Here is an 8,947-nt window from a genome sequence, read left to right on the forward strand (position 1 = left end):
CTTGTCCCTCATCCGCTTATCTCGGATTCCGATATCTTCGGAGGTAACCTCGGCCTATTCGAGATGACCTCGGCATAACAATCAGGACACGTGGCACCTCGGCTGACACGTCGGCGTCACCTTGGCCACGTGTTGGTACTCAGAAAATATATCCCCACAACTACCCCTAGGTTCTATTACCTCGGTATTCTGAGGTGATGGAACCTACACTGTTCGTTCATCTGTGCCCCTCTGTCCGACTTCAAAGTTCCCTAGACTTTACTGTCCACTTCTGTCAAATATCAAGCTTCATGCTTTCCAAGTTGCTCGAGATCACACCTCCTAGCCGAGGTTCTTGTTCCATTAATTTGTAAACTCCAAAAGCTTTGCAACTGCTCCACTCACATTATTTGGTGGGTTCCCGACTTCCAGTCATCTATTTGACTCCGGCGATCTTCATATCGGCGTTCATTTCTCTTGGTAGGTTCATAAACTCTTTTATTAAGCTCAATCTTTCATAACTCTTCCGAATCTGTTTACTTGCCCATTGTTGTCTTCTATTTTCGTCTGTTTTCAAGTTTTGAATTGTTTGAACGCCTGGCACTGTTCTTGTCATATCCGTTTTCTACTGCTAGCATCGTGTCTGAGTCATTACTTTCTTGTTCCTCACATACTTACTTAGTGCCTGTGCACTTGGCTTTATTCTCGAACTTTGTTGTCTTCTTGACTCTGATTTTTCTCTTTTTTCATTCAATCCTTTGGCTTTTTCTCTTTCTAGCTCTTTTGTTTATATCCGTCATTGTTCCAAGCTTTCAAGCTCTGCAACTGTTTTCGTTCCTCTCTTCCGGTGAAGCTTACGTCATTCTGTTATTTTCGCATCCGTCGTCAGACTTCGGCAATTCTCATTCCGGCTTCCCTCTTTCTGGTAAGCCACTGTTCCTCCGGGTTTTATTTCTTGTTGCTTTCCAATAAGCTCTGCTTCATTGTTAATCACCATTGTGTAGGCACCCCATTTTTTACCGCCCTTAAGACTTGGGCACTATTAATGGTTTACTTGGTGGTGAAAGGTGTGCAGGGCAAAAGTTCAATTTTTTCGACAAGAGGAGAGTCAAATCCTAACCTCACACCCCATTTTTTGACCAAAGCTATTTTGAATGGTTTTTAGACCTTAAAACCCTCTCTTTCAAAACCTTTTTGAAAATAAAGTTCTTACGATGTTCCGACGCTCGCATTTTGTTAAATGTTGCATTTTTCAGCAAGCTGAGCAAGAACAAAGTGGAAATAAATGAAAAAGAGATGAAATATTTGAAAAATCTTTCAAAAACACCTTGTTTAGGGGTTTGGAGTTGAATAAAAGAGGAGAAGAGAGAGGAAACCCAGTCGGGGAAGGAGTTGGGCATGAATCTTTAAGAGAGAGACGAGAAGTCATCGCCAAATCAGGCCTATCCTTTTGAAAACTTGGATTTCAGCTATGAGGCCACCACCGTTGGAAAGCTTACTTCCGGGGCTTCAATTTTCATTCAAGAATCTCCTCGAGCCGAGTCCGGATGGGAGAGATATGGTTGTTGGAAGTTGGGCATCAATCTGGTTGGACCGAAACTGAGCAGTCTTCACTAAAAGAGGGATATCTCTTAGCACACATGGAATTTTGAGGTAAGGCTTCCAAATTTGGAAAGAAGACTTTCGGGGCTACAGTTTAGGCTCAAGAATGACCTGAAAAGGCATCCAGATGAAGGATTTAGGCTTTCTTCAAAACGGGGACTAGGACTGATTTTTGTTGCCGGCCTCTATGGGAGTTTGCCGGCCATGATTGGCCAATGCCGGCCAAAAGTGACCCCTACCGGCCATCAATGAGCCACTGCTTGCCATCACTGATGGCCGGCAGCACCCTTCTCTCAGCAGGTTTCACGGCAGATCTTTTGAGCCAGCTGGAATCCTTTAATTTCCCCTCCATACACGTGTATGGAGGGATGAAGCTCTTGCCATGCTTGTTCAAGAAGCTTTGAATTGATTTTCTTCTATATAAACAAGAGGCCACCCTCTATATCAGAGGTTCAGCATTTTTGGCTAAGGCATACACCCCTCTCTCTCTATATCTCTCTCTCTTGGTGTCCAAAACCCTAATATTCTTGGCCATTTACACTACAACCCTTAACACCACACCTCCTCCATCCATTCCAGCACTTTGGGACTGATTTTCAAGGGTTTAAGGTTCACCAACTTGGTCCAAAAGCTCCAGCTTTGCTGCTCTTCAAGGGTAAGCACCTATTTCCCTTAAACTTGTATTTTTTTGCTCCATTGATTAGTCTTACTTGAAAGTATTTATGGACTTTGTCATAAACTAAAAAGTGTTATATTTTGAGCTCCTCTTGAATATTGATTAAGGACACTTTTCTGTTTGAGGTCTCCTACGCCCTTGTATGCTTTGTCTCTCTTTGTAGGCTTATTTTGCATCATATCTTAGCTCTACTTGTGAGCATTTTCGAGATTTTTCATAAACTTGAAAAAGTTTCCTTTTGAGCTTATAAACATGTTTGTTTAAGATACTTTCTCTGTTTGGGGTCATCTACCCCCTTTCATGCCTTATTTCCTCATGTTTTAAGCTATGTATGTGAGCACTTGCATTGGCCTTGATTTGGCCTTTTAGCTACTAAAATCCAACGGATTTTCAGTGGCTTAGATGTGCCTTTGAGCTTCAAAATCATAGAGGGGTGACCCTCTTACCCCTCATTCTCTTTACTAGCTTTGTTGGCCTCCCAAAAGGACCCTCACTCGCATATTGTGAAGTCACTTTTTGGGCTCAATTTGGTGAGTTTCAAGGTCTGCCCTAGCTCTGTCCGGGGACTCTTTGATCATATTTTGTGTCTATAATACATGTGCAGAGAAATTCCATTCAAGGCCTTTTGAGGGGGCCTTTCATTGTATGCTTCATTGACCCATTTCAGGGCCAATTTGGTGAGTTTTAGGCTTGTCATAATTGATTTCTAGAGTTGGTTTTGCCATGCAAAGTGTCCTTGTTGTATGTGTTGAGTAACCCCTTGCATGGCCCTCCAAAGAAGCTCATTATTTTTGCATGCATTGGATGCATTTCAGTGGTTATTTGGGGTTTATTTGGCATGAAACACTTCTATTTTTGGCTGGTTGGGTGAGCCCTCATATGCTTCATATAGCTGTAGAACAACTCATGGTTCACTAGCCTATGTTGTATGTTGTTTTGGCCCTTCATGTTGGCACCTTTTGGCCATGCCTTGAACTGATAATGTGCTCATTTTGGACTACCCTAGCTCTGTTTTTGGGTCTTGTGGTTGAATGATGTTAGTTTTGCATACTTGTAGTTCAATGCACTTGCCTATCTTCGAGTTTTGAGGTTCGTTGCATGCATGTACTGAGATACTTCCATGTTTTGAGCCTATCATTCATCACATTTCAGAGCTTGTTTGAATGCCATGTTGCCATGTCTTTATCTCTTTAAATGCATTTGAGAGTCGGGCTTGTATGCTTTGTGTTTCGGACCATTGAATGAGCTCCATTTCGTTGCATTCCGAGCCATCATTTTAGGCCATTTCCCCACTGTTTCAGACCTGCCTAGGGTCTGCTTGGGGTTGGTTTTGCCTTTGGTGCATTGCTTTGGGTACCTCTAGTGTAACGCACTTCACTAGTTTCGGTACTCGGGCCCCCTAGCATGCATTGTGTGACATATTTGCATATTTCGGGACCATCTTTTGTGCCACGTCAGAGCTGTATCATATGTCATTCTATGCCATACTTCATCCTCTGCCATGCTTAGTTAGAGTTGCATGTTATGCCTTAGGATTGGTCCTTTGCATCCGTGCATGTTTGCATGTGTTTCGGTCGTCTCATTTCCATAATATGGCCACTGATTTGGGCTTAGTTGAGAGCTGTCCACATTAGTTTAAGCCCATCCCTTTTCATGTTGTCACATGCCTGTCTTGCATATTGTTGTATGCTTGCTCCATCTTTGTATGTTGTCGCATGCTAGCCTCATTACATGTTGTTGCATGTTTATGTTGCATTTTGTCATGTTGTCCAAGGTTGTTACCTCACATCATGCATATGTGCTTGCTGCATGTCATTAGCATTGTCAGGTTGTTCATATTGCATGTTTGCCATGCTTACGTGTTGCATTGTTTGGATTAAGTGTTAATCCGAGCACGAGGAACGAGGGGCGTTTCATATTCCGAGTGATGGAACGTGTCTCAATTCTCGGTCGCCAAAGCTTTTGATGATTCATAGAGTTCTAGGCTTTACTTGCTTTATTTGTGCATTCATTTTCATATTGATTGGCACAAGTTAGATCTTTGGGCATCATGCATCGGGATGCGTGATTGATGGTCGTGGATCCGACTAGGCCTCTCCCTTGATGTCTTGAGGTGATTTGGAGTGCCATGGTGCATACATGTCCTTGGGAAACCCTTCATTTTCTCTATTTTGTGCTTCGTTGCAGTTTGATGTCACAGCACACCAGTAGCCGGCAACTTGTCACTAATGGCCGGCAGTGTGCCACTCTTGGCCAACAATGGACCACCTTTGGCCGGCAGTGATCCTTACATGGCCGACAGGCCACTGGTGACTTCCCCTGCAGTGTTTTGGTAAGGTCCAGTAACAAGCACTGGAAGACACCCTGCAAACAGAGCCTCTAAAGAGCAACCGGAAGGCGTTTCGAGGCGAAGAACCGAAGCGAGCATGCATGCCTCCCTTCTTCAAACAGAGCTGGAATAGCACCATTTACTACTTTCCCTACCTGCTTGTTGTCTTTCATTTGATAGTTAATTAATTAAGTTGTGTAATAATTAGTTGTAACTAGTTATTCATTTGGTTCTGTAATAATTAATTAGCTTGTGAGTTAGTTAATTAGGTGGCTTGTATTATTTATTCGGTCCCTCCGAGTGAGGGCAAATTTGTAATAAGTGTGGGTGTGTGTGTGTGTGTCTTCCATACCCATTTCTTTCTCCCTTTTATTTAGCCGCTTACAATGGTTAGATTTAGGGCATATTTCAATTAGCATACCTTATGCTTGCATGTTTGCATCATTCATCTGTATTGCATGCACCAGGCTCGGCGCATCATACTAACTGCATAGTATTTCAATTCCAATTTGAATACATGTTATCTGTTGCATTTCACATGCCATCCATAGATTAGCCAAGCCTATTCTAATTGTATTTTGCTTGAGATACATTAGCCATTCTAACATGGACTTGGATCATACATTTGATTACTAACAAGTTCTTTGTTTTGGCTCGGAGTACACTGTAAGTATTTGTGCTTTAGCATCTCGCATGAATGTGAATGTTGCCATGATAGCATGTTTACCATGAGGCTATATGCTTATATGATATAACTGCCTGAATGCCTGTGGGTAAAGGTCGGGTTATTTGGATTGGAACAATTCATCAATTGTGAGTTTTAAGCCCACTAGATAGTGGCAAATCATCTTGTTTTCTAAGCCCACCTGAGGGTGGCAAATCCACATTTTAGCCTACTTGCGAGTAGCAAACCGTTTTCAAAACAAACATGAGATGTTTTGTTCCAATTCAGGCGATCCAGTCTATACTTGTATGCTGTGCGCATCACATAGTAAATCTAGGCTAAAAAACCGGAATAAGAACGCATAATGTTTTCAAAACTCGATATCATGGTTAGTAGAGGCCGATCTTTGATCGGGCGAGCGGGGGTGCTCACGAAGTGACCTTCCCCAATCGTACCCAAGTTCCTGAGCCGATGCAACTTTGGTGATGACGGACATGTGGCCTTAGGCAACGAGTCAGGGTTTCCTAAATTTCTCAAAATAAAATATTTAGGTGGCGACTCTGTATCTGGCAAAGCAGTCCATGTTTGGCATTTCTTTCAAAAAAATCTATTTTCAAAAACGATTTGCCGGATTTGGACTCTTTGGTTCAGATTTAGAACCGTGACAATTTGAGTCCTGAACTGTAGTGAGCCCAATGAACAAAACGGGGTGGGATTTCCCTCCCAGGACGTTCGGGGACGTCTATACATTGCTGTTTTACCCGTTGTTTCCAAATCATCTTCTTGAAATACACACTGTTCACGCATCTGTTGATTTTTGCCACTGTTCTTGGTTTGACACACCTGTGCAATCTTTTTATCTTGATTTCCTGATAGCTTCATCACCATTCTTGATTACGAATTACATTACTGTTTCTGTTTTCTGTGTCTTTTTCCAGATTCTTACTTTCAATCCTTGCCTTCAAACTTCGAGGTGCCAATCGCCGAGAAGAGCTTTAATCAAACTCTTTGGGAGATCGATGCTGAGCTTGAGGCCGAGAAGGCTGCTGAAAAGTCTTCCCAATTGTCTTTTATATCCTGCCATTGATGCCGAGTAGTTTTGTTTCCTTCTTTTACTCCTTGTACCTTGTACCTTGTACTTTGTCCTTCTCTATATGTTTTTAATCCGGCTGACGTGCCATTTTTGTAGTCTAAATAATTTATTTTTCAATATTCAGGCCGAAGTGCCTTCTTTCTTCTTTAAATGCATTTCTCTAATTTCTTCTTTTGAATGAATGTCTTCTTTTTTCTGCTCTTGTATGATTCTACACTTAGAATAATTTGCATGTCTTCAAAAGTACACATTGACTGTGCAATCTCTTCGGGTAAAATACCCCTGTCACAACTTCTAATCTTACTCATCTCGGCCTTATCCTAACACTTGAAAATATTGTAACAAATATTTTCATAAGTGTTGCTTAGGACTTGTCACTTAATGTCTTCTATCAAGATTTCAGTTTTCTATATTTCAAGTTTTGACAACCTGGTAGTCTCGGCAAGTACGCAGATATTGCTTGAGCTTGACTTTAACTTGTAAATTTTTCTCAAAAATTTTAACAAGTGTTTTAACCATCATCCTTTATCATAACCTCGGCCTAACTTCAGCTTGTAAATTCACACAGAATTTCAACAAGTGTTAAATATCATCTCAGTTTAACTTCAACTTGTAAATCCATACAGAATTTCAACAAGTGTTAAATATCATCTCGGTTTAATTTCAACTTGTAAATTCACACAGAATTTCAACAAGTGTTAAATATCACATCGGTTTAACTTCAACTTGTAAATTCACACAAAATTTCAACAAGTTTAAATATCACATCAGTTTACCTTCAACTTGTAAATTCACACAGAATTTCAACAAGTGTTAAATATGACCTCGGTTTAACTTCAACTTGTAAATTCATACAGAATTTCAACAAGTGTTAAACTTCATCTCGGTTTAACTTCAACTTATAAATTCACACAGAATTTCAACAAGTTTAAATATCACATTGGTTTAACTTCAACTTGTAAATTCACACAGAATTTCAACAAGTGTTAAATATGACCTCAGTTTAACTTCAACTTGTAAATTCACATAGAATTTTAACAAGTGTTAAACATCATCTCGGTTTAACTTCAACTTATAAACTCACACAGAATTTAAACAAGCTTAAATATCACATCGGTTTAACTTCAATTTGTAAATTCACATAGAATTTTAACAAGTGTTAAATATCATCTCGGTTTAACCAACTTGTAAATTGCTACAAATTTTAACAAGTGGTAAACATCATATCGGTTTAACCAACTTGTAAATTGCTACTGTTAATCATATTATTTAATTTTGATGATGTCTAAAATATTATTTGTAACACTCTGAATTTTTTTAATATACATATTATTTGACACAAAATATTATCTTTTTAAAAAACATATATATTTGTTAAATATTATTTAAATAAAAATATTTTTGAAAACTTTACTATTCATCTTTTGACAAATCAATTAGTTGTATTATTTTGACAAATGTGATATTGATAATTTGTTTTCTTTTGATAAAATCACATATGATGAATGGTATATAGCAAAATTATTTTGCATGCAAATCGAAACTTACTCAAGTGGTGTTTGAAAACAAATCATACCTTTATATATATATATATATATTATTGTAAAAAGAAAAAGATGAGCAAATCTTTTGACGGTAGGTTTTGTATCATATATATATTACTATAATAAATAAGAAAAGGTAAGTGTAAAAGTTTGACAAAATTATTGCATCTTATATATATGCATATATATATATACATGATAGTATATTCAAAAGTGATTGATTAGATTATATATTCAAATCTTGGTGATTTGTCTGTAAAGTTTGAAAAAGCGAACAAAATTTTTTTATACAAAAGAAAAATTGTAAAATGCTTTGATTTTGCTTACATAAGAAAATAGACACAAAATCATGTAGGTCTTGACTTCAAGGAGTCCATAATGATGGATCAAAATCAATTCCCTATTTGAATTCAAAGATGTGATTCAAATTGTCTACAAGTCGGTGGCTCATATTTAAAATTTATGTTATGTCACATATACAAAACGGTGGCTGTATTTTTGACAAAACAAAAAGGGAAAAGAAAAAGTTACTCTTACTAATTATTTTCATCTTTTTCTTTATTAACATGTGCTGAATGTTTAAAATTAAGGAGCGTGCTTATGTAAGCCATGACGTCAGCAAGGAGCGTCAAACGGATATATTTTTGTATATAAATAGAAGTGTTGTGTGTGGAGAAAAATCAAGAACTTGAAGAGAAAATTTTCTGTGAGCTCCAAATTGTATTATGCTCTTTCACTTTCAGATCTAAATCTAACCTTTCTTCTTACACTTTCATATCCACTCTTTGTGAAAGAGTTATTGTAAAAGAGGGTTTAAGTGCCACTTATTCTTATTCCTTATTTTTGTGAGAGATTTTGTAAGGGTAAGGCTTTTATTGTTGAGTGAGGCTCAATAGATAAGAGTAAGTCCTATACCAAATCCACAAGCTTGGTGGTGTATTTATTCAATTGATAGTAAAGAAATTCTCAATGAGGTTCCTTGGAGAGTGGACGTAGGCCTAACGTGCCGAACTACTGTAAATCGCAGTGCTTGATTTTCTCTCCCTATCTCTCTTACTTT

The sequence above is a fragment of the Camellia sinensis genome, chromosome 12 (genome assembly GCF_055761805.1).
Source record: "Camellia sinensis isolate YWXY chromosome 12, ASM5576180v1, whole genome shotgun sequence".
Taxonomy (NCBI): Eukaryota; Viridiplantae; Streptophyta; class Magnoliopsida; order Ericales; family Theaceae; genus Camellia; species Camellia sinensis.